We start from the raw sequence: 27,112 nt of genomic DNA, 5'->3' as shown, positions 1-27,112 counted from the left end.
AAGATGAAGATGAGTCGGGAATGTTAACAGGACGGAACATGCAAAGTTGCGTTTTATACTTTGTAATGAACCACAGGCTGGGTGTCCCAATTTGTGATGTCGAGGTGTTAATATGTGTTTATTTGGTTGGAAACGTATTGTTAGCGTTAAAATATTATTTGCTCTTGATTTCAGTAATGAAACTACAGGTTATCATCCACCCCACACGAATATTATTCTTACCAAGCTATGGCAACAGTAAAATTATAAGATGAAAGTAAATAATGTTTGGCACTTTGCGTGTAACGGATTAGGAACACTTTCTGTTAAAGGGCTAGATAGCCTCGTTTTTAAACCTTTCCTATGATATTTGTTCCCATCGAACAATTTAATTATTATTATTATCGTTTGACATGGGGCCAGACTGTGTGTTATATTTTATCGCGAATATTAGTAAAGTATGCGTATATAAAGACGCAGTGTAGATAGACAGTGCAGTGTAGATGTGTGTGTAGATAGACGTAGTGTGGTTTGACTAAGATGATTTTGTAGCTTTTTACCAAACTAAATTAACTTTGAGTTAGCCAGGATCCCTTATTTAGAACCCAATGGCCAGGGTAGCTATGTTCTTTTTCGAAAAGTGATAAAGTTACTGACTTTTCTCAGGATCGAACCAGTGGCCTTTTGATTTTCAGGTGAGCACTATAACCACTTGGCCACCCAGCCAATTAGTCCTTGTAAAACTAGTCCAGAAAATTCATACCGAATCAACTAGGTACTGTCGAGGAAAGAAGTTTAGACACTCAAAGTAGCCAAACTACTCAGAAATACACGGAGTACAGTATATCTAAATTTCCGTTGTTTTATTCTAAGTATTCCTGTAAAAACTTTAGCCCTTTTCGAAATTATTTTATGACAGTCAGAAGATAATAAAACCCTGTTATTAGAGTATCAGAAACCATCTTATGGCTTTGAAAATTCGCACAATATAACCTAAAGGTCAGAACTTCATCTAACTTAAATACAATATTGATACATATATAATGAACTAATTTGATAGGTTTCAGAATTTTTGCTTTCCCCAAACAGTCTTTGTTGTTAGTTTCGTAGAATAAATTTTTCTCAAAAACGGCAAACGCTCGAAAACAATTTAAAAGCTTGTTTTGACTGTGGTTGTTTTGGCATTTGGAATAATGATAAGGCTCTAGTAGTTTTGTCTACTTAAAAATCACAGAAACTATTGAATACGCAGGATCCTTTACCTAAGATACTTGCTCATACCATCTATGACTTTACAATAACGAGGTAAAATTGTAAATATTGCCTTTTTGAATAAATTAATTTCATTTTACAGTATTGATACTACATTTAATACAGCGTACACTTATAGAACTACCCAAGTGGTGGTTCAGATTGAAATACTCATTTTGTTTAAGGTAAAAACTGGACGGATATGAACTTTGATTTTTTATTTCCAAACTTGTTGTTTTTACGTTACGACGAAAGAGAAATGATTATTATAGTAATGTTAATATCAGAAACTTTTAAATATCATTGTACTTACCAGCAAAACTTATATTTAAAAACTCATTGAACTCATGCAGATGAACACCGATTACTTCTCATAACCGATCTTCTCATAACCCCAGTTACTAAATTAAAGCCTATTACAAAAAAATTAACAAAGAAATTTGTTATTTAATTGTATCTTATGTGTAAAAGGCGTGTTTGATAGTGTTTTATATCGTCAAAATGTTGAGTCCAAGACATTTTTAGAATTTTTTGTCAATACTTTTTAATAGTCAAATATATAAACTAGATATGAAACATTTTATACATTAAAACTGCAAAACCACAATAATTATCAGTTACAAACATGAAAAAATCGTTTCCAAACACAAATATTAATGTTGCCTTACATCATCTGAACGTAATTTATTTCAATTGTTGTTTATTAATAGTCTATTGTTGTGCAATCACTTGAATAAAAATGTGGAACTATAAAAAAGTCATATGCCATTCATTGAACTATCATCAATGTAACACGCTATATAACATAAGGCGTTAAATAGAAATAACCCCAAGGTTTGGAATGTTCTCAATAAACAACGAGAAATGTACGAATGTCTTAAAAAACACAGGGAATTGATAATTATTTATTTTCAAATGTGCAAATAAGATAAGTAGATAAAGCCAATGGTAATAGGTCAGATAGGTAAGTGTTGGATAAATATTTATAATAGGAATACTAACCTTCACTTTTTACCTAATGCCTAATGTAACTCCAGTTTGATGGGACAACCCCCTCCATTTAAAATTAGGACATGAAATAGTGAGAAGAGGCGGTTGTCTCTTAAGACATTGTGCTTTACATAGCCTACATTAATACATTTCTCACAGTTTTATACTATTGGATAAGAACAAATAATAGACACCAACAGCACCGGTCACGTGTTTTCTAAGTCATAGTTTTGACGTAATATTTACATATAATTTTGCACAGCCATTGATGATATCTGATATCTACAACTATAGATGATATGAAAGACTTGTTAGATACGATTCGACTCACTCTTCTGTTATCTCTAAAAGTCCTGGTTACGTTCAGTATGCTTGTGCAAGCAATACCACCAAGAAGCATTAGGCAAGAAACTTTACATAGCCCAGATGAAGATTCATATTGACAAAAACGGTCTGGGTTTTTACCCCAGAAGTAATTATTATTTTTTTAATCAGAAGGATACCAAACACTATCGACAGAGATACAGACGGTTGCAGATTATGTGGTCACGGCTGTATTTAAAGGTTTATTGTGATTGAAGAATTTACAAATCATCAAGAGCATTTCACTAAGAGACAAAAATGAAGAAGGGACAATAAAAACCGGTTATAGCTATCAATGGATTTTTTATAGTCCCTATGTGTACGAACAATTTCACTGATTAGGTACCATAACCTATACAGATTGACTCATACAGAATCAGGCTGTATGTGGGATAGATACTGCCAAAACGGCTACGGTCGTCTCTAAAAGACAAAATGTGGATGGAAGCATAACTAAGGAGACCATACACTAGAACCATAGATAAAACATACTCGCTAGAACCCATGCATTGCATGTACGCACCATTTTACAGTACTTAAATACCAGGTTCTACACCTTCCATGAATGATGAACGCATGTAAAAAGAGTTCAACCAAGAGACTAGATATTGTCATTATCATTACTAATTGAGATGGGAACGCCAGCAAGGTGCGTATTTAACCATTTAACCCAAATACGAGTAGGATGGAGTAAGATGATCTGTATGGCTGGACCAAGATCAGCTGTTTATATAATCAGGATCATTTAATGTCCGATGATCAGGGACAGCTGGATCTATTTTCTAACCATCAATAAGCTATTGACTTTTCTCGAAGAGGCCTCAAACAGCCTCAGTCCAGTAGGGGTTCAGCTCACTGGATTGGATCGTCACGAAGAAGAAGATTATCGATCCGGCGAACCTTTTGATTGCTAGGCGAGTACTTTAACACATAACCTAGCCAGCCAGTTAGAAACTAGCAAAATATACTTGGTTATGACAATTCACGGCTGGATCAGGTCTAGGACTCAGGTAGTCTCCAGCATAAAGTAATAGAGATGGTATAGGTGGTTTTCAGTATTGAGTATATTGAGGGTTCCGATCTGCTCTACAGAGAGACACTACAGACTACAGACTAAAGACTAGAGACGGTCACGGCTGTCTATAGTGTCTCTACAAGTCCTGATGTGTGTCGAGCACACATGTGCCACTTTCCTCAGAGAAAGCGTATACATTTACATTCATCGTCCCTACAGCCAGTCTATCAATGAACTATACTCGTACATCTGTTTCGATCACATTTCAAGTATTAAAGCTCGTACTATCCTCTTATGACATAAAAAATTGAAATTACAAATTGAAATTATTTATTTTTGTAAGATAGATTGTTGTAAGACAATACCGCTTTATTGGTAGAGCATGGTTTTACATTTTGTACATGGTTTTAAGATTTCGTCTCAACTAACTACGAAAGGCCGTTGGTGTGTAAATTGTAATTTTATGGTCACGCACCACTTATATAATACATTTCCTTTAGATGTATTCTGTGTCATAAGAAATATTTATTTATAGTTATAGCTACTGAATATGTTTAGTAACATGTAATAATGTTTACATATTATATTTGAAAACCACGGCATAATTGAAATTGGAGATCAAGTTGTATTCATTACCATAAAAAGACGTGTTAATTTATTTCCTTTGCATATTCCACATAATACTGTATGTTACCCGACTGACCAAAAATAAGTCCATACGTTGTTTTTAAATAGAAAATGAATGTACGACTAATTAATAGTAACTAGCCAAAATGCAGAAAATTAACACACTAATAATTATAACTAAATACATTAGATAATCACCAAATGTATAAACAGTCATTTCAGTCTTATTTCGATATATTTCACCAATGTTTCAAAATTAAAATCCAAAAGTTCCTTTAACAATGTAAATGGACTATCGCACCCGCATATAATCTGATAGATGTACATCTGATTACTCACTACAAGTATGACCTAATTTACTATGTATACTACAACACAATACTATGTGTTGTAGTACAAAAATTGCAATTGTTAACATCACAGACAGTTTATTTAACAAATTAAACAATAATGATTGAACTTAAGGATGAAATAACGTATAAATATAAATAGCATTTTTGTACGATTAGAAAAATATAACCAATGAATGGTAAACAATTAGTAAATCGTATTATATACTAATGATACATAGGCCTAATGAATATTGTATCGTGTTATTTTTTAATTAATTACCCATTTAGAAGCACCTTCTGCATGGACAAAAATAACACAAGCATGAAAATATGAAATCATGGACTTTTCCCGTCGATTCACTATTTTACAAGTCGGAATGTTACATGTTATTTACAAATCTTGTTCAGGGTTGGATTATTTTAAGTTGGGTTAGGTTAGTTAGAACCGGTGTATAACCTAAACCTTAGATTGTATGTAGTTACATATTGCTTATGTAGTGGTAGTTAACGGAAAATGTTCTCAATTGTTAAATAATATGTTGAATACTACTCTTTGAACGGGTAAACCACCTTTAAACAGGGAACTAAGATATTTACATTCATGATGTTTAACTACTAAAATTCTATTAAAATTTATTACTAGAAGCAAGAGAAAATAAATCAAAATAAATATTTAGAATTTAATTTAGCGCTGCACTAAGATGCTATAACACCATAAACACATAATACTTATAAAGTGGGGTAAAAAAAACTAATGATAAAATATTTAAAACATAACATAAAGTATATGTAAAGCATAAAATTTATTATTATCGCTTTTACTGCGGTCGTTAAACAAACACTTGCACTTTTTACTTATCAAAAGTTATCGCGTACTTTCTCCGTTTTGCCCACACTGATAAGCGGGAATCCCTGACCTAACCTATGACGCGTTATCTTTGTCAAGCTCTTATCAAAACGTAATTCGGCACTCTCTAGTCGTTACTTCACTGATAAGAGCACTGAGTGATAAGAAGGTTCGGTCGTTGACTCCAGTCCGCTATCACTTAGCGAGCTAACACTGTCGTGCTGACGATGCATAGTTATCGGAAAAAATAGAGCAAACTGTATAGAATTCTAATTCAATATTTATAGTTTATTAAGTAATAATTAAATTCAATATTTAAATGGTTGTGAACACAATAGCACTAATGGTAGGTGATTGAATCCAAAACGAGTTCTTCACGATTATACTGTATGCTTCTAAATTATATCCTTTGTAACAAAGTTTTACTAACAGTTTTGAAAAATGTCTGGTTACCCAAAAATGCTTATTTGCAACTTAATATTGCAATTGCGATTACGCATTGTTACAAAAATATGTAAACAAATCCACGAAGTAATCCTTTGCCTCGTGAATTCGCTTTACAACCCTTGATTTGGCAAGTTTCTCTAGGAGAGAGCGTTTATTGCCTTAACAGCTAGCTTCACTAAATCCTTAATTACATAAGTCTTATCATAGACCACTACAAGAAATAGTTAGCTCGCAATCGACTTAAGTGCATTTGTATGAAAACCACTCACTCCAGAGTTTCTTGCTGTCAAAATCCATAGTACACACAATGTGAAGAAAGCAGAGAGAAATATATATAGAGAGGCACTTCAATACAACACGCTCTCCAAATCCTCTTCAGTTATCACGCATTGATAGCTATAAAAGAACTGAAGTGGCGTCAGATACTTATAAAGTCTTCTCTGAATAACTACAATGAACCCAATATGATGTGTTTCACCTTAAATCCAAATCGTGAGCACTGTCAAATTCATCTTGTCAGAGCATAAACGATTGAGATAATATTTTGACGTCGAAGCCTTCAATTGAAATTAATGAAAAGTAAGAAGAGAGAACGTGTAGGTGAACCGCATGCAACCCCTGAGGTGCATGCATTGAGAGCCATAAAGAACTACGATTAACACTTTACCAAGCGTAAGATGTTTATAAAGAGATTCGTATGAAATAAACAACGAACCTATCTCAATGACAAAGTCTTTAACTTTACTTCCAGCTCATTTAAAAATCTTTAACATTAAATCAACTTTACATAATTATAACTAAACAACCCTTATGAGTTACGCAACACATTCCCTAAACAATCATTCTGAATCAACATAATAGTAGTAATTTTCCGACACATACACTCGTTTGCACTGACGTTATTGGGTTCAAGGGAGCCGGTCTTGTAGACCGCGGGACATCGGTCAAAAAAGATCCTGGGTTCAAATCCTGCCAATCACTAATGGAATTTATCCATGTGATAATGCTTTGACCTTCTAGACCTAGCCTGAAGTAATGTGAAAAACTATTTTGGCTAGAACCTAGCATCCTACGATGAGATGGTTGTTCCAGAAACAATGTAAACCCGTTTGTACAACTTCTTCTACACTCTCTCATACAAGCTCCTATCTCATCAGCTGTGTTCCCAGGTCAAGTGCGGTTACCCCCTGTCACCCCGTCACTCAGGGAAGGTATAATCAGCTTCAGCACGTGGACTATTTGATTGCCCGCTGCCAGAGTACATCAGGAGGGGTATCTGACGTTGGCAAAGATCTGCACGTCTACTGGCCAGTTTACTTGATAACGGTTTACGAGTTATTTGGTGAAAATGTGTTTAATACTTCAGTGAAGTCATTGAGTTACAATCGTGTGAATGTCTTGTTTTGTAACTGTAATCCAAAATATCTCTCTAGGAGAAAATAGGAACTTAATGATTTTGGTAAGTTTGTCCGTGTTGTAAGTGAAGAAGTAACATTGACTAGTCTTTTTATTTCATTTGAAATATTTTTTAAAATAATTTGTGTGTAAATGTTACTAACGGATATCAAGATGCAAGCCTCTATATTGAAAAGGATGTTCTGTGCTTGAAAGACAGAATAAGTTTTTAAATAGTTATAAAGTTGTGGGGTGAATAGTATTAAAATCAAACTATGAACTATTAGGGTTTCTAAAGAGTTACATAACTAACTCCATTGTACAGTAACAGAAATAAGTAAATTAGAACTGAAGAATAGCTCAGTTAGCTCATTATCTAAGGATTGTTATTAGGCTAAAGATCACTTGGGCTAGAACAATGGCTATAATGGTTAGACGTGTTGAGTGTAATCACAACCTATCGCTGTTAACGCAATTAAGGCCTCTCATTTCTCACTAACCATTATCAAGATTGTAGTTGTACGCTTAAGCATAGTACCATTGACTATGAATCCTTAAGGATTCATAGTCAATGATAGTACTTTAATCCACCGCATTAATGGAGCCTTAAGAGATGATTTCAAACAGTGTATATGTTCAACGTTTATTATTTTTTTTACATGGAATAAACAGTTTACCAATTAATGAAACAATAAATAATGCAACAGACACGAGAATCTATGTTACGTTAATTTGATGAGCAAATTTTACTATTAAAGTAAACTAGCTTTTATTTTGGTAGAGTGAGTTGTATTTGTTTCTTTGTATCGCCTTATAAAACTGCACTATCAATAATCTTAAACAAGATTTACTGTAAAAATATTCACCGAATCTTTAATTTGTGCTTGTTGCTTGTTAATTATTTCACAGGAATTTAATGCAAAGGAAATTAGATAAATAAGACTACATTGGATGAACAATTGCATTAAATAATCACCGACAGCTAGCGGTGTCCTAATTTTTTTAAATATTTTTTATTATGATTTAAAATTTAGTGTTTTAAAAATAGTGTTTTTAATTTAAGTTTTTTTTAACGGTTTGTTTCAATTTGGATAGAATTAGCTGGAAGTTGCCATAAACTAACAGTTTTAATTACATCTATAGATTGTTAATATATACAAATATTTTTAAAAATAAACTCAAATTTATAAAACTGTGCGGAAATTTTTTTTGAATAGCCTACATAAAACGCTGTATCCAACCAGAGAAATTTTTTCTAAGTATTTCAAAAATCTTTTCAAATATTTTTAAAGTACATATTTTTTTACAAGTTTTTTGTCAATTTTTTTTAATATTAAAAGTCATGTTGCTGTATTTACCTGGGCTGGCCTGAGGCTCGCTCCTCTCACCGGCACATCACTACACTACACTATCCTGTTGGGGCTTTCACCACACGCCGGGTCACTCCCCCCCTCCCGTGTCCCGGATACACTGCCCCACATTCCCCCACCTCCTACGGGACGTTTCACTTTCCTCGGGGGTGAGCGTCCTTGACGGACCCACGGGCACCTAGTGGTATTGGCCGTCCTTGTACTTGAACGCTTAGATAAGAAAAATTAAAAAAACATATTTCCAAATACAAAAAAAAATTCTTAAATTATTTTTATGATGTTAAATTTTGAGTTGTGTTTTCAAAAGGTCAATTTTAAAATAGTAAACACAGTATATAGACGTATGAAATTCATAAATGAAAATATGGTGACAAAACCAAATTGATGATTTATCGACCTATTAGATTCATACTACTTTTGCGAAAAAGAGTGAAAGTAAATCCCTACCTCAAAAAAAACTCCTACCTATTGATAATAATTATCGATAAATAGTATTAATTTAATATTTTGATATCAAATATTTGCTTACTTACCGTTTAGGAGTGAAAGTAATCCAAGTGGGCACTACACCTAAGCACCACAACACTACAGAGCAGACTGGCGCGCCGCTCCAGGTACCTCGTTATAAATTGGTAAAGAAAGTCGGGGCTTGGTAGAGACCCCCGCCCCCCACCCCTCGTCCATCTGACGTCAACCCATTGTGGCGTAATAGTGATGCAACTGGCGGGCTTTGTATCCGCTTCCCCCGGAACTTCCCCCAAAATATTTTGAAACTGGAATACCCCGTGATACATGTCCATGAGGTGCTAAAATCCTATGGTTAGCCGATTTTTTTTGTAGGATGTTGTTATGAGTTTCTTTATTTTAATAATAATATTTTAAATAATAATTTATAAGAAATAATATATAAAAAAAGAACCTGTGAGGAAAGTTTAGAATGGAGGTAAAGTTCGTAATCGTAGGAAAGTTTCTTCACTGGAGCTTAGAAAATCAGGAAAATTTATAGTTATTAAATTTTGTTTATATCAAATCAAACAAAAGCCACACAACTTTATGACATTAGACATTTGCTTAATATTGGCTAATATAATTCTTCAGACCCGAAAATGAAATTATTTTACAAATTTATCCATCCTAAATTCAAGATCCTCCTGATCTTAAGCTAGAGAAACAAATAATGACCCAGTCATACACCATGCATTGGGTACTGTAACTAAAGCTCCCAATTCGGTCGTACAATTATGCTATAGCCTAAATCAAAGTTTCATAAAACATTTGTTTTAACACAGTTTAATTTCGAAGACATCCCTTATTTAAAATTTATAATTTTCATACTCAAAGTGTAAAGAATTAGCAAGAGGTTTTCACTATAGACCACGTCTTTAATGTTATATCAACCATTTCGTGCAGAAGAATTTTATTTCACAGGCTTCACTCGTTTTGCATGTATTATTTTGACACTCAAAGCGAGCAAGAGTTTTACATTCTAGATCACCTCTTAGGTGAACTCATGAGACAAACGTGTCGGAATGGTCATTGTCGTCATAATTTGGTGTGATTTATAATAATTATATAGTAGGTTAAGTTTTAATTTAATCTACCCAACTTTAAATAAAATGTAATGTTCCAACGTTGGTTAAAATGCCATGACAGTTTGAAATATTGAAGCACCAAAATGAACGATACTGTACTACAAAACATCATTTTACTTTGGCGTAGTAATCAGCAGTAGTAAATTTCCTTCACGAATATGAAAATATTAATTTTAACGTATAAACTAAGTGGTATGAAAGGTAATACTTCACCAGCCCCTTTAACAGTAATTGTGAGATATATTAATTGAATAACTTAAATGTTTTTCCACTAGTGTAAATATTTATAAAAGAATATTTTAGTAAAAGATACAATGTAATACGATGATAAGTACAGCACATTGAAATACCAATATAATTATGTACATTTTCCATCAGAACTATTATTCTTCATTAAAACTATAGATGAAGTTGACGACGGAGAAAAGAATATCTAATATCAACGATCCAATGATTCTTTTCACCTTCAAAAAATAAAAATAAAATACTGTAATATAAGGCATGAGCAAAAAGCGACACTCTTATTGCAGTATGACGAAAAAATCCTAAATATAACTGAAATATTTATACCAGCCTGTTTGCTTTGCCGTTTAACTTGAAGTCGTTTCGATATCCGCTCTTTTTGGTTCAAGAAATAAAACGTATCACTGTCCTTTATAAAAGAACAATTTGTGTATTTTCAATTAATACTTGTTTAAACCAAAAAGTTTGTGATTATTCAAAAACTCCCTCACGTTCTAATATAGAATAGCTATTTCACACTTTCCACAAAAACCAAATCATTTCTCAGTTTAAAATAATCGAGTCTGACATCTCCTTCAGATTGACCATGAAGGCAGCGGGTGAGGGCCCATTGTTTGGACCATGGGTAATTGTAGGACCCTATAATAACAGAAATCCTTACCCTAGCAGAAGGGGAAAGTGGCATCGGGAACTAATCATAACTTACTTTCTTCTTGGGCCTATTTCCAGCTACAATTGTGACACATTCCGTTTATAACGCCTTCACACTTATAGACCAGCGTCTATTCAAAACGTTGTGATGTTTCTACTTTCATTTGACACTTTCCGTCGAGTGAATTCTACACTGAATAAATTATTTGGGTCGAAAACGATTGCAACATCCTAGGCCACCGTGTGAACTTGTATTATACGGTTGGATTTTTTTGCTAGAAGCGGTCAAGGTTTGGTGGAATATCTTTGAAGATGAACCTTTTTGACAGTAATGCGGTCATGTGTTCATACCTGTCAAATTTTGCGGTTAAATCAAAACAAACAGACTGGCATATTCTTGGAATTGACAATATAGGCCTATTTTAAACTTACTCTAACCTACTTTTATAAAAGTACTTGGCAATTTAGAGAATATTTACTGTGAAATAGAGACGTGATTCCTAATTCCAAATCAACTAATGAATTTAATGAATACGTTGTTATTTAATTATTGTTTCTACATTTTAAGTGATAATTGCTTTGAAAATAGTTAATTATATGAGCAAATATTAAAATAGTGAATCTTCTTGCATAATTAATTTCGATCATTATATTAATAGAATAATGTGGTTGCTGTGATTGTGATACACATAAAATAACTGTTGGGACATACAGTAATGATGATTTACGTTTAGTTTTTGAAATTACTTAACATCTAAATATAGACCCGCCTTTTGCGTTTCAAGTAAGGGACCAGAATTAAATACCCTTGAGATGACGAGATACACCTTTAAAGACTAACGTTTTGACCCATTTAAATTATAACTTACAGCTAATTGTATTGCTGATAATTCATTAATGCAATCAGATAAGTTCACCAAGTACAAACAAGCAGTGTTGGGGAAGCTACTTTTAAAATGTAGCTAGCTACAACTACTGCTACATTTCCAAAAAAGTAGCTTAGCTACAGCTACACCTACAGTTCCAAAAAAGTAGCTAGCTACAACTACAACTACAATGAAATGTAGATACAGCTACAATTTTAGCTACTTTTCCAAAGACGTTAATTTTTATTCCACGCACATTAGGTAAATGTAAAATTAATTGCAACTACATTTTTATTGAACAAACATTTAAAAAAATGTCAGTATTGTATCTAACATTACTTGGAAAACAAATTATTCCTAGATTGTATTTAATTTGTTGGCATTATAAACCTTACATTACAACAACAGAACCAAATAGTTGGGTGTCCCATCATATTTAGTAATTATTTTTAAATATTGCATTATTTTTAAGCATCTTAAAATGTAATTTTCATTAAGTTCAAAGGACATACAACCAAACTATATATTAAAAGCTAATTTTATTAATTTAATATAGATTCATTAATAGATGTTTTATATCAACAATTAAGACCAATAAAACTGCAAAAAGATTATTTAAAAATACTTTTTGTGTTACAGAGCCTAGCCTACTGAAATTGGAGTTTATTGCCTTTCTTTACTTTTAATGTTAAAAACAACATTGCTATAACTTTTAAAGTGATAAATTACTTATTCTACGAATAACACTTTTCAATGTCAAGAAATCGTCCTTTATTGTCATTATGCATAGGGCAAATTGTGTTTCAACCTAGTTGGTAGAGAAAACAGTATTCAGCAACTTATCCTGAAATCGGCTTTTAATTTAAACATGATGAAATTTGTAAAGTAAAAATAACATGTAGGCCTACTTGGCTATGTAACAAGTTGGCTATAGTAGGCTTGTTCTTGCAAGGACTAAACATATATATTCATAATAATTGAACTTGGTATTAGTCTTAAACCATAGCCTCAGTCCTATACAAGAGCTGTTAGCAGGAGCAAACTATGCTATTTTTTCAATGTAAGTTTCATGTTATATGGAGATTTTTTCATTACAATTATCATGTAGTCTAGGCATATCTTAAATCTCATCAGGTAATTTCCTCTTTGCTAATTTAGTAAACCTTTGAAAAATCTTCGTAATCTAACCAAGGAAGGGCTTGTGATGATAAACCACAATCAACAGCTGAAGCAAAGGTTGATAGACCAGCTTTCTCATTATTTCAAGGTGTGTTGGTTTCCATTAAACCCCAAGTTGAAGCATTATCGATATAATAAAGAAACTAAATTGATTACTAATTCCCCTGTCCTGTCAATCACTTGCAAGCATTCAATTCAATAGCTTCTCTTGTCACCGGTACCGTTTAAACGTCGTCTGCATCTAGCGATTTTATTTTATCTGACAGTAATCATAGAGTAGTAAATTAAGGAAATGAGAGCCAAAAATGTGGATAACACTCATTTAATGGCCTCTATGTCCACACAACGTTGTAATAGGGAATGAAACGGCTGCAACCAGCTGTTTGAAGCCAAGAAAGTAGGCCTAATTTTTTTGAAAATCTCAGTTTGAAAGAGGTTGTTTCACGTAAGGTTGAGGTTATGATAAAAATCCTATCTCAAACAAATGTTAATGTAGCGAGAAAAGTAGCTAAAATTCCGCTACAACTACTTTAAAAATGTAGCTAGCTACAGCTAAAGCTACAAAATCTTAAAAGTAGCGTAGCTACAGCTAACGCTACAAAAAAAGTAGCACGCTACTGTAGCGTCGCTACTTGTAGCGCGCTACTTCCCAACACTGCAAACAAGATAACATTATACGATAGGGCAAGGAAGCAAGATTCGAGTTTGGTTTACAAAATGCAGTAGCCTAAATACTGAATGTTTTCTAATAAATTAGACAATGGAATTTACTAAATTAATTGATTTGATCTTAAATGGGAATTCTTTCGTAAGTAATACAACACGGCCCCTAAATGTATGATTGACAAAATGCCAGTTTGTTTTGATTTAACCTCAAAATTTGACACATATGAACACATGATCGCACTACTGCCAAATTGGTTCATCTTCAAAGATATTCCACCACACTTAACCGCTTCTAGCTAAAAAAATACAACTGTACGTAGCTTACGTCCGAATTTTATTTGGGATTGTAAATACTATGTATCCACAAATACGAAATCTACAACAATGAATTTATTCTGTGCAGTATGTTTGAACCACCTGTGTGGAAATGTGAACTCAAAATTAATTCATTTGACAGGCTGCTTGTTTACATTTACACTTTGTGAGATTGTACTTCGTTACCATGGATACCAAACAATATTTACTTTTAAATCTCTCACCTCAGAATATTGAAAGCCCGTGGGACAGAGTCCTGGTTCAATATCGAAGGGGGAATACTTCTATATGCATCCTCGGAGCGGTAGCTTTATTTTTGTCCAATCTGAGTCCAATTGGTTCAGTAGTTTTTGAGTTTATCTCATACAAACACACAGACTCACATACACCACCTCTTCTTTATAACAGTATGGAAGATTGTATACTGTATACTATGATTGTATTCACTAATACGAAATCTACAACAATGAATTTATTCTTCATAAGGAAATGTTTTCTTTTCTTTTCTTTTTGGAGACTACGTATGACGTTCAATACTACTAGATTTGTAACCAATAGGTGTAAAATAAAGAAATGATGTACTAAATTGTAATTCTCGCTTACCTTTTTTCAAATAAAAAAATGGATTTGGAAAAACTAATACTGTACATATATTTTTCGGCCACCCTTTTGATTTCTTCCCTCTAATTTTGTTTCACTTTCACAACAATAACAAAATTTGGTACTCTTCTGTTAAATACCAAATTTTGGTTACTTAACCTAACTTAGGATAACCTGGTGTAGCAGAAGAGTAAACGTTGCATATCGTTTTCTCATATATTAACTGGTACAGCTCCAGGGTGGTATCTAATTACAAAAGAAATCATTTTATAGTTAAGGTATCTGTTGGTAAATGAAGCTTATTTAATACATATTTTAAATTGGAACATATTATGTTGGCCCTTGGCAGAAACGTAGCTTAAATCTTCGGGAACATCAAACGAGAGCAAGCTTGTCCCTTCAAACCTTGATGGCCCCCTTAAATTTTTTGTTAGAAAAACAACTACTTTTATTTTTACTATGGGTTTTCATAAATACCACCATACTGTAAATTGAATTACCTTTTTTTGTTTATAATATTAAGTTGTTTATACCTAAATTTAAAAAAAGAAGTACATAATCAATTTTGTCGAGGGTCTCTGTAAAAATCATTTGCGCCACTGCTAGTTTCTGGTATATAAAATAAGAGATCGAACTATTTTTTTACAATTATTTTTTCGAAGCTCTTTAGCTATTAGATTACTCTAGGCATTGGGTTTGGCAGTTATCTTCCTTGTGGTATCTACAATATCTTAAAAATTGCTGCTCTCCAATTTCTTTTATTGCATCAGTTGTAGGAAGAGGGCAGCCACTTTTTCAGTTCACCAAGTGCGCTGCAGTTGGTATGTTAGGTTAAATTGGTTTAGATTAGGTTGGGTTGGGTTAGGTCAGGTTAGTTGACTTTACTTCATGACAATTACAAACAAGTTATAATTTACAAATACAAAGGCTGTGATGTTTTGTTTATTGAAGAAACGAATGTACAAAGACGTCAGATTGTATACGTGTCCTCTTTTTACGTGTATAGAAAAAGTTCAATTTTGTAAGTGTTACTTGTTTGCCTCTATCATCAACTAAACTAAACTAACCTAATCTAACTTACTCCTACACCAAATTTTTATAAAAGTGTAACGACCCTCTCCTTAAAAGACCAAATTATGAATTGTTTTATTTTGTGTTTGAGTAGACAGGGTATTTTTAACGCAACCCAAATTCCAAGTACCGATAAACACTGTTTAAGGACAAACCAAGCTCATAGGTTGGTAACCCTGTTTACTTTACTTCATTGTTGAGTATGTATTGGCTCAACGAGTATGTATTGGCCTATTTTTGTTTTTTACAGATCCTCAAATTTACCAAGTCTATATAAATAAAATTAGAGTTTTGTCTGTACATTGCTCAGAATCATAAACTTTTAGGTTATTTTTACGTTTTATACATTAAAGAAACCGAAACAAGTCTCATCTAAATTTCTGTCTGTCTTCCAGTCTGTTACGGCCCAAGAGCCATTTTACGCGGCCTTCTCCTGAAAAACAAGAGTACCTATCAAGTTCCAAATCATTTTAATGTATTCACTGGATTGGCGAGATTGTCTTTAGCCATTAAAACATGGCGTCACTACTTTGTAAATAAAATGACGGACGTTTAAAAACCCAATTTTGTGCGATTTTTTGTAAAGTTTCCTCCTTTCTCCCAATGTTTATCAAGTATTCATCTATGAAATAACGAACAGCTGTTCGAATCAAGATTATTTCTTCTAGCTGTCACTGATATGTTTACATTGAATGTTGTTTACAAATACCGTAACGAATTCCGATCACGTTTTGAAAGCAAATCCAAACCAAGTAAGATTAAAAACGTTTTTCCTTACATAACTGATTTAATTAATCGCAAGTGCAATAATTTGTAGGGTAACCGTAAATGAAAATAGAGATTCTTTGTGTATAAAATTGTTCTTGAGTATTGATAACCGGGAAAAAGACCTTGAATCAGTGTTGTATATGGCTGGGAAACTTACATTTTTTAAATGAGCGTTTTCAGTCGTGACTCGGCACACGACCGACGCGCGTCTACATGTCCATTTTAAAAATAAAATTAGGCCTACCGTGTATTTGTGTTTTATTCGTCATATGTATAAGTGTACAGTTCGTGTATGTGTTTCAAAAATTCCAAGACGCACCTAATGGGGAAGCTCAAGAACTTATATTAGGACTGATGATGGATTTAATTTCGCCGAAATGCATCTCCTGTAATAGGATACATTAGGATCGACCGTCGGACACAGGTAATTTAACCTTTTATTGATTGTCATACCGATCCGGAACAACAACATACAACATTAAATGAAGTTATGTATAATAGTTTGGCCAGCATATCTGAAAATATGCAAACCAAACCAACTGCTGTTCTTTATATATGGTTTCAACTGAATACTATTAGATCCCGTGCGTAGAACGGGTACACAGCTAGTCTATAATATATTTGATTGATTGAAAACTGGAACCACTTTGGAAACTTAATTTCAAACCTGTTTTGTACCAAACAAATATTTTTTAAATGCATCCTTCTAAAATGCATGGTTTTTAAGCTTGCGTAAACACTATTTTGAGTCTTGTTCACAATTAATTTCCAACAGCTCTAGCCTTGTGGACAAAAATGCATATCAGCTGATCGGCAATCAAGTAAAGAATACAGGGCTACCAACTTACGAGCTAGTTTTATCCTTAAACAGTGTTTCTCGGTACTTGTAATTTGGGTTGCGTTTGAATTACACCCTGTACAATCATGTAGTAAAGCTACTTTTTAGGTTTATGAGGTCTTTATTAAAAGCTGTCCCGACCGTGGAGCACTCCATGCATAGTGTTTTATCAATGAATCTTTTCCCATCTGTAGAGTATTTAATGTCAATTACAGCTGATGAATGTCTCAGTGCCACGTGACGTGACTCAAGGCTAGACGCGACATGTCACGTCTTGTCTCAACATGTCCGCTCTCTCAGATTGAGTGGTTATTACAGTTTAATAGAGCATTTGCTCTAATGGGGCCTTAATCTGCTTACATGCTCACGTTGAGATTATTTTGATTGGTGTTACTTTCTAATTTGGTTAAGATATGTGTCGTTCACTATTGAGTGGTTTGTTTACTAAATGTTCCAAAGAACGAAACTTTGAATATTGTTGAGTTTATTAAATGTTTGTTGTTTTGATCCTGTTAGTTAACTCTCAATTAACTTTAATACTACAAGTAACATTAGTCATAGACCATCTAGTAGTGGATACTGTAGTTCAACTTAGAAGTATATTTTGGATATTTATTGCCGACTATTTTTATAAAATACTAGCTGTACCCGCGGGCTTTGCCCCTTTTAACTTCATAAGTGAGCTCGTTCGCATGGCTCAATCACGTCCTGGTTGAAGGTTGGAGCTCGTTTGCTACGTAACTCGCCTCCAGGTTGAAGTTCGTTCGCTACGCTCACTCACCTCTTGGTTGCAAATTAGCTGTTGTATAAATTTAAAAGAAATAATAGTGCTGCACCCTGTTGGTAATCCTTGCAACTTTAATGCTATTGAACATTATAAAACAGAACCAACTTGTTTAATTGAAACAGCTGTTAAGATTCATTAATTCCATTTCAATATGAGTACTCATAAGGTTAACATGGGAAACCCCAGAGCCACTGGGGCGGAGCCCGAGAGTCCGATCAGAATAAAAACAGCTTAGTTTTCCTATTTAATGCCTAAAGAATCAGTGTACCAAATTTCAGCCTCCTAGGTAAATGGGAAGTAAGAGAATTAGTGATGAGTGAGTGAGTGAGTCAGTCAGTCAGTGAGTCAGTGAGGGCTTTGCCTTTTATTTTATAAAATATTTTTGAAACGTTTTAACCAGATACATATTTTTTACTCTAACGTTCGCTGTTAAGCATCAAGCACCCTTAGCAAGATTGATTGGCATTTAAACCTCGGTATTATTCTAATTCTATAACGGTGTTTATGTGTGTATTTGAAACATATTTTTTCAAAGGCCATTTTTGTACTCAGACAGTATTTTACAGCGCAGATCTAAGAAAAATGTTGGGGTTTAAGGAATATACTTAAATTTCACAATCATTTTTTGCATATTGTTACAAAGTAAACTGAACCCAACCGCGTCACACTACTAAACCAAACCTAACCTAACCTAACATAACACGTAGGCATGTTTAGTAGATGCGCAACCCTCAAGCTATCATTGTAACAATCCAAGCAGATTACCAACTCATCCGGGAGCCGGAGAGATGGAAACACTTCCACTAACAATATCCTTAGCCCAGTTTGCAGCTGTTACTTAACGCTTCATAAGTTTGACTGGATGGCGTTATAGCGTTATAGCGCTATCGTGAGTTAGTGAGTTAGCCTTGATATTAAGACGGTAGATCCGCCGCAGAAAGCGTGTCCATACATTCACATGTAGAACACCCGACTTTCGGCGCTCCTCTTGCCCGTTGCCCGTATCTGTACAGTACACGCTGAGAGTCAACGTCTTAGCCTCGAATTGTTTTCGGAGTTGTGCCTTTTTTTAGTAATGCCAAGAGTTATGTTTGACGGTACAAATTCTTGTGTAACAGTATCATAACCGATTTTCCAGAAGTGCCTTTTGGAGTTCGTTGAACACACCGCTGTCGGCACCGGACTAGTTGAAAAGTATGGTTGTTCAAAAATTGGTTGCAATTGTGTGAGTCTTTTTTGACAAAAGTCCAAACTAATTATTTTTATCTTGTCGATTATTCCTTGTTGATGATAGCTTTAGGTTTTGCATTCTTAAGTTGCTCTGATTCCTCGTAAATATCTGATTATCAGATTGGCTACAGTTTTATTTATTTACAGCATGCCATTACATCATAAAATGAATACTTAAAGCTAAATAGTAATATTAAAATTAAAACAAAATAATTTTAATTCTTAAAATTATACCAATTTCCACATAAAAATTCATTTAAAGAATAAAATGTTTTGTTAGTAACCAGTCTTTACATTCTTTTTAAAATTTTTGGTGATGTTTTTTTTTAATTATCAGGAACTAAGTTGTACAATTTTGGTCCAATATATTGAGGTGATGCTTCAAATACTGTTAATCTATGGATAGTGGGATTCATTAGGTTTTGTATATAGTGTTATACATATGGATTTTGTGACTTTCCCTGAAAATTAACAAATTGTAGAATACCCAAAATAATGCTTCTAAAATATATAGGTTGTAAAATGTTAAAACTTGAAAAGCCTGAAAGATGATCTTACATGGACTTCTTCAGGGTACTTTAGCAATAACTCTAAGTGCCTTCTTTTGAAGCCTAGGAATCTTTTTGTCATGGCAAGAATTTCCCCACACAAGAATTCCGTATAACATTAAAGATGAAAAATATGAGTGTTAAACTGTTAATTGAGTTTTAGTGTCAGTGATTTGAGAAATTGTTCTGAGAGTAAAACATTCCGAAGAAACAAACTGGGTTTGGTCAATTTTAAAGACTTTACCTGACTGGTTTAGGTACGCTTACTGTATTCTATTTTTTATTTTGAATTACCTGAAATATATTATTTTTTGTCCATACCGTTGGAATTTATATAGGATGAAGTACTTGAACGCTTAAAGATACAAACCCATGCGTTGTGGAAGTGCCGGGAATAGAACCCGTCCATTCCGCACCGAAGTCCGATACGTTAACCACTGGGCCAGGAACACACCTTACAGCAACATGTAACATAGCAACATTTCCTACTTGCATACTAAATAGACATTAGAATTAGATATATTATAACTACTGTACTACCAAAATACAAACTTGCTTTTTCCAGCTTATTATAAGCCGTGTGAGACATTTTATAAGACAAGTCAAATAATTCACTATCGTAACAAATGATTGGTCCTCTCTCAAACGTAATCCCTCTGCATGAAGACCCATCCATCCGCCAATCCAACTCCTTCCGGAAGAATTCCTTAAATGACTAGAGAAACCCAATACCGTTCTGTTTGAAACACCTTATGAGCTCATAGCATGTTCCAAACATTACGTTCATGTATTCAGCACACAGTTTCAGCCACTTCCCTATGTGTTCAGTCACTTTCGACCACGTGGTGTTTATTTGCGTGCGTGTGATCACTTGGTGTCACTTTCCCCGTCACTTCCGCACCCTACACGCGGGTTATTGTGTTACCTACGTGGGTCATCGATCACTTGAACCGGACGTGGATGTCGGCGATTTGGGACGATATTAACCAGCTTGTTATGCAATAGGCACTGCCACATTAATCTACATAGATATTGTAGGAGATATATTTTTCTTATTTTATTTTGTTGTTACCATCAACGGGATTATTAAACAATAAACACGTTGACGAAGAATTTTTCTGTATGTAATGATTTAATGTTAAATTACGGTTAAATGGTTTGACGATCAAGTATCTTGCCGATCAAATGGTTTGACGATCAAGTATCTTGTCGATCAAATGGTTTGGCGATCAAGTATCTTGTCGATCAAATGGTTTGACGATAAAGTATCTTGTTGGTCAAATGGTTTGACGATCAAGTTATCTTGTCGGTCAAATTGGGGTCCTTCGTAGGGATGGATATAAATGTAACATTATAGTATGGCTTTCGGTGTAGTTACACATTTGATTGGTAAGAAAGATATATACCTTTGTGACCTAAAATTTGTGTCTTCTTTTTATATCTAGTTTACCAATTTCCAATTTTGTTTTTCTAAATAAAAGTATTTATTTATTTATACTTGTTCTCTAGTATTATAACCTAAATGCATATCCCACGTGACAAAATTTACCTTTAAAAGAACATAAAATATTTATTTAAAGTAAGCACGCTCGAACATAACCGGACTAAAAGACATGCACAACTGGCAGATTTTACATTAGGTTAAACAGTCGACTTGCAATAATCATTTTAGTATGTAACCTATTATGACTAATACATATATATTTCAATGAACATTTATCATTATACAATCAATGGTGATACAAAGTTTTAATGTATACAGTGGCTTGTATTTGGCAACACTGTATCATGAAAAAATTTCTATTTAGTCCTAATTATTATTGTTTTTTGGTGCTATTTTAAAATAAATAATTGATAGGATCTCATGAGATGATATACGAGGTGTTTCTTAAAAGGTGGGGTCATAATTTGCATAGTAATTTCTTAAGAAACAGAGAACAAGAGAAAAAGATTTTATACAAACATATCTCTTATCCGATATATGGTGCGGCCAAATATTACCTCCGATATAAATGGCCCTGTAAGTAAGAGTCAGTATATCTCTTATCTCGTTTTAATAGCGTGTAATTTGTATGTGTTTTTTACAAAACAAAAAAAACATTCGTAACTCCTTAATGATTTGAGGAACAGCGTGGGGATTCTGTAAGAAATTTTAGTTTCTTAATTCTGTTATGTTTCCTTTGAAGGATTCCTAAAATTATTATCTGTGTTTTCATTGGTAGAAATAAACACATGAAAATAAGTCCTGTCATCCGTTCTGTCTGGCATACCTTTTTCTCAGACCAATATTTAAGACATATAAAACAAAATACAAACAATAGAGAAAAATATTATGTTTATTTAATGGTCACCTACTTAGGGATTTGTAAACCAAGCAGAATTAGGAGAGTTCTATCATTGACTTTATATCTTTTATCTTCCATTCTGCCTGGCGGGGTACGGCCCTTGAGGGAACCATTCCGGCATTCGCCTATGTGAGGAAAGAAACCGTACAAACTTTCCTCGGAATGGCCGGCCTGATAGCCAGACCTCCCGAATGTGAAGCAGCATGATGCTTTCTCACTCGGTCAGATTAATATTACTACAAAAGCACTTAATACTACATACATAAGATATTTAAGATACTTAATGCTAAAAAGTCTCACATCATGTTTTAAATGTTCTTCCTCTGTATTCCTGAAGGCTTTGATGTTGTCCTTCCTGCTGCAACTCATCCTCATAGAAAATGTTCAGTTGATTTTTTCACCGTCTTCTTCTTGAGCTTTTCGGATGATCCTTTACCTTTTCTTGAACGCATGTGCCTTCATTTTCTTCTATGCATCATCTGATTCCCCACATATTTTAACACAAAACTCAGTTGGCATTTGGCAACTGATCTGAAGAGTCCCTTCAAAACTACTTGCTCTGAAGAGCATTACCTTGTGAGTACAACATCAAATCTCTGTGCGGTTCCATAAACACAAATCTTTCTCCAGAGTCTTCATGTGGATGCTTTTTACCTGTCGAAGATTTCTGATTGGATTAATGGGCTGGTAATTGAAAAGCTCTTTTATGTATTACATAAAACTGCTTAACTTTATCTTACTCTTTCAATCTCACTCCGTTCACATAGTTTTCCAAATATTTTAGTGCAATATTTTACAGCATCCATTTAGTTTCTTGTCAGAAAATTAATTACAGACGTGAATTGTTTCCATAGAAACTAACATTTACTGGCTTTTGTGATTCACTATAATGTTAAACCTTTGTTAGTTATACTGTATCCTTCACATGGGTTTCATATGGTTTCATACAATCCTGGCTATAAAATAAATGCAAAAAGATATTTTAAAGTGTAACTAATTAAATTCCATTCAAGTTGAATTTTTCATTTGTTAAATTAATATGATTTTTGCTAAATTAACAACCAAAATGTTAAATGAATGATAGTTTTGGGGAATTCCTCTAATTGGGATTTATCTATTACCGTGTCTTTCATACTAAGACCGAGGTCCGGGACCGATATATTGTTTCGTTTGGATGGCTCCAGAGGCCAAAACATCAGTTCAAATTCTTATGAAATTCAAGTCAAGTTTTTATGTTGAGCAGAATCATGAATCATTTAGTGATTTTTTCGTTATCAATAATCTATTTTGTTTAGAGAATACGTTATCTATAAAAATATTACAACATAAAAAATAATAATACAAACACAACATAAATAATATAAAAGGCTCTATAAATCTATAAAGTTTTCGTGAGTAGGAAAATACTTTGATTTGTGGTAAAGCAAGAAATTACTTAAAATTAATAGCTATTTATTACAACCCTACAAATAATTTGATTCAGTAATCATTACTTATTAATTAATTATTATTAATTAGCATTACAGAATTTTATAGCTGGAAAATGAGGGCGTGGTAATAGTTTTTATTCTTGCTAATTGACTTTGTGTTGCCACAAATTATCATGCTTCAATATTGCGTTAAGCGCCGTGAATCCTGTAGCTATGTTGACTATGGGATAATTGAAGGCGCGCAATATGACTTAGTGTGATATCTACTGTCGAATATCATACGTTTTCACTACATTCGTTATTTTTACTACTATTTAAATTAACCATGGTTTATAAATAAATAATACTAAATTGAACAAAGTATATTTCAGAGTTGAATTATATGTTTGACGGTTTATACGCAGCTTATAAAAACGTGTAATGTTACAATTGAATCATTATCGGCTTTAATAAGGAAGGTCTCTGATACAGACTTTGTTCTTCTTGCCTAGGATATTTTTTTAATTGATTGTTAGGCCTAAAGTTTAAGGGTGGGCTCCGAACTACTGGGACAATATTAAAAAGCAAATTTCTATTTGTGATTAGCAAAATTTAAATACTGGAATCGAAAATATACGTTCCTTGTTCAAAAACACTCGACCAGCGTCATACAACGAATAATCAATATTAGATGTAGAATATGACGAAATGAACACATCTACAGAGGTATTAAGTCACCAATTGAAATAACCGTTGCGTCGAATATCACTGGGTACAGAGAAAAAGACTTTCACAATCATAATAAGTTCTTTGTTTGTCGCTTCCTCGAGGACTAGCTCGTTATGTCACGCACTTCGTCACAATGAGAGAGGACGTGATAGACAAGGATATGTGGCCTTGGCGGGAGGGGAGCGATGCTGTTGTACGGAAAATATAATTAATAGTGTTATTATTATTGTGTCCAAAAAGTTTGGAAACTGTTTTTGCTTTATGAATTATTAAGAGTACATAAATTATTTTTGTTATAGTTCATTTAGAGTGTAATTGTTGAATTGAAAACATTATCAAAAAGTAAACAAATTAATATAAATGCAGAAAACTTCTCCATTTTGGTTTTCCTTCTTTTACCAAATAGACCAATTAATATTTATTTTTTTTTTATCCTCATATTAATCTTCTGGTCGTCCATGTCGTTTCGTGTAGCTGAAGAGTGTCTTGAATATGTATATATTGGCCGGGTTCGTGACCCATCTTAGCGGCTAACCCGGAACAAGCATATACACATAGACACGCAGAAACTTATACATGCACACAGGTATGCAGTTATTTTAGTGTTTTTTTTTTCAACAGTCCGATAAGCAAACATAAACATTTTCATTCTAGTGAATTCCATCCCGATTGCACCTTTTTAAGTTTGTTGTAAAGTAACAGTCCAAACACTGTTAGTAATGCTATCACGTCGACTACTTATCAGCAAGCAATATTTAATGGAAGAAATGCATCTTCTATTATTATTTGTTTGTAATTTAAGGGTAGAAATAGTTACGAAACACCAGTAAAAAATCAGGCTTACTAAGAAAATGCGTAAACAATTATTCACTAGATTGCGCAATCCAGTAGTGTACTTAAAATTTGTTTGACATTATCAGCAGGATGAGAGGTGGTTTCCAAAGAGTTTTGAAATAACTAGTCACAACCTAGACACCTATCGGAGCGACAAAAGCGACCTCAGCTCCTGTATCCCCAGTGAAGCGCACACCACAATAATGCGTATGAATAACCATAAGTATACTGACTCATAACTTTCCTTTTCCAAATTGATCATCGGCGTCCTTGAAGACATTGTTCTGTCACTTTCGCCCGTGGGCAGGGACGGACGACACGGGAATCCCACAATGACCGGACGTCGGTTGTGCAAGATCGTTCAACAGTCTTACTCTGTGGAACACCGTTACTGTCTTACTCTATGTCAACTGTTGCCACACAGACACCGGGACCGGACATGCCTGAGTCACTTTGTTGTCATATGTGTTACAGCCATTTGTGTGTTTGACGTAAATATGACAAATGGCGTTTGTTTTAGACCTTAGAGAGCACATAGACTTATTTTTTTACTTAATTTACACAACATTCTTAATACATACAAATAAAAACTTTTTTAAATTAAAAACGAGAAGCAAATACTGGGGAGAATGTATCTAAATGATATTTTAATTACTCCAGAAGCTTTCTCTCTAACCAAAGAAACTATTTCGAAAATGTAGTATTTAGACTACTATACGTAGCTTTCGTTGTAAATATTTATGCAAGGTACGAACTGAAGATTGCTTAACATGCAGAACCTGTTAATGCAGAAAATTAATTTAAAAAAATTTATATTCTTATATCAAAGCTTAAAAGTCAACCGCAAGCTTGTGACAACGTATTGATAACTTAAATTACATTTGAACTGGTTGATTGTTAATGTTGTTATTGATTTAAATATTGTATACGGTTATCAAATGTATTGTGATGCCACGCAACTTATTTATTTACAAACAATTTCAAGTTCATTCCCATGAGTGTTGTCAGGATAGTAAAAATAAGATAAATAATTTTGACATACAAGTAATTTGGCCAGTTCTTAAAATATTGTGAGAAATTGAGGTGAATAGTTTCAATCTACGAATCGAAATTATGGCCGTTAGACGCTACAACTTGCAATGAATTTCAATAAAGCAATTGTAGTTTGACAGAACTTTTAAATTTTCGTCGCATTCTTTCATAAGATGTATCTCCAGTACTACCAGTTCCTAGTATAAGACATGTGATCCTGTAGCATTTCATAATACTGAACACATCTCTGTGACGTGTTAGCGAGTATTACAATCGCAGTTTGTTACTTTGTTTCTACAATTTCCTTGTTTCATTCACTAGTTCCTCAACAGCCTTGCGGTTAGGAGGCGGATTATAGCCTCGTCTCATTCATTAACATCTGTACTGTTATGTTTGAAGTTTGACGTCGTTGTGACGCCGACTCTCTCTCACAGACCGCTAACAAACTATCACCATCGCCTATTCTCACGTCTTTGACTTATCTGCATATCCTGTAGCTGTTGTCTTTAGATGTTTTCCCTTGTATATGTTGCAAGTCTTTATGTTAAACTAATATTAATGGGTTTTAACAATACATATATATACTCATTTAGGTCTGAGAGACCTCATATTTTTCAAGATCCACGGCTTAATTTTGGTTAAAAAACAACAAAGAAATTAGCTCATAGGTAAAAACTTTTGTTGATTGGCTGGCATATAGCTTTGGTCTCATAGAATTATGTCTGGTGTTCTGACTGATAAAAACTACAGAAATACAACAAATACAACACCTCACCAAACGCGTTATCTAGTA

General features: G+C 33.6%; 1 protein-coding gene across 2 annotated transcripts in view; it reads right to left on the bottom strand.

Annotated features, from left to right (window-relative positions):
- Positions 1–9,210, bottom strand: part of LOC128989759 (uncharacterized) — a 40,007-nt gene extending 30,797 nt beyond the window's left edge. The window contains exon 1 of one of the 2 annotated variants that reach the window (XM_054411795.1): positions 9,150–9,210. The gene's annotated coding sequence lies outside the window, so the exon portion shown is untranslated. Of the gene's footprint in view, positions 1–8,604; positions 8,647–9,149 lie in introns of those variants that run through there. The other variant, XM_054411794.1, reaches the window with a different exon arrangement.
- Between the last annotated feature and the right edge of the window lie 17,902 nt (positions 9,211–27,112).

The sequence above is a fragment of the Macrosteles quadrilineatus genome, unplaced genomic scaffold, assembly GCF_028750875.1.
Source record: "Macrosteles quadrilineatus isolate MER2022 unplaced genomic scaffold, UCM_ALF_1.0 Scaffold_3__2_contigs__length_128488019, whole genome shotgun sequence".
Classification (NCBI taxonomy): domain Eukaryota; kingdom Metazoa; phylum Arthropoda; class Insecta; order Hemiptera; family Cicadellidae; genus Macrosteles; species Macrosteles quadrilineatus.
Note: the sequence above shows the minus strand (reverse complement) of the source record. Positions and strands in the feature narration are given on the sequence as shown.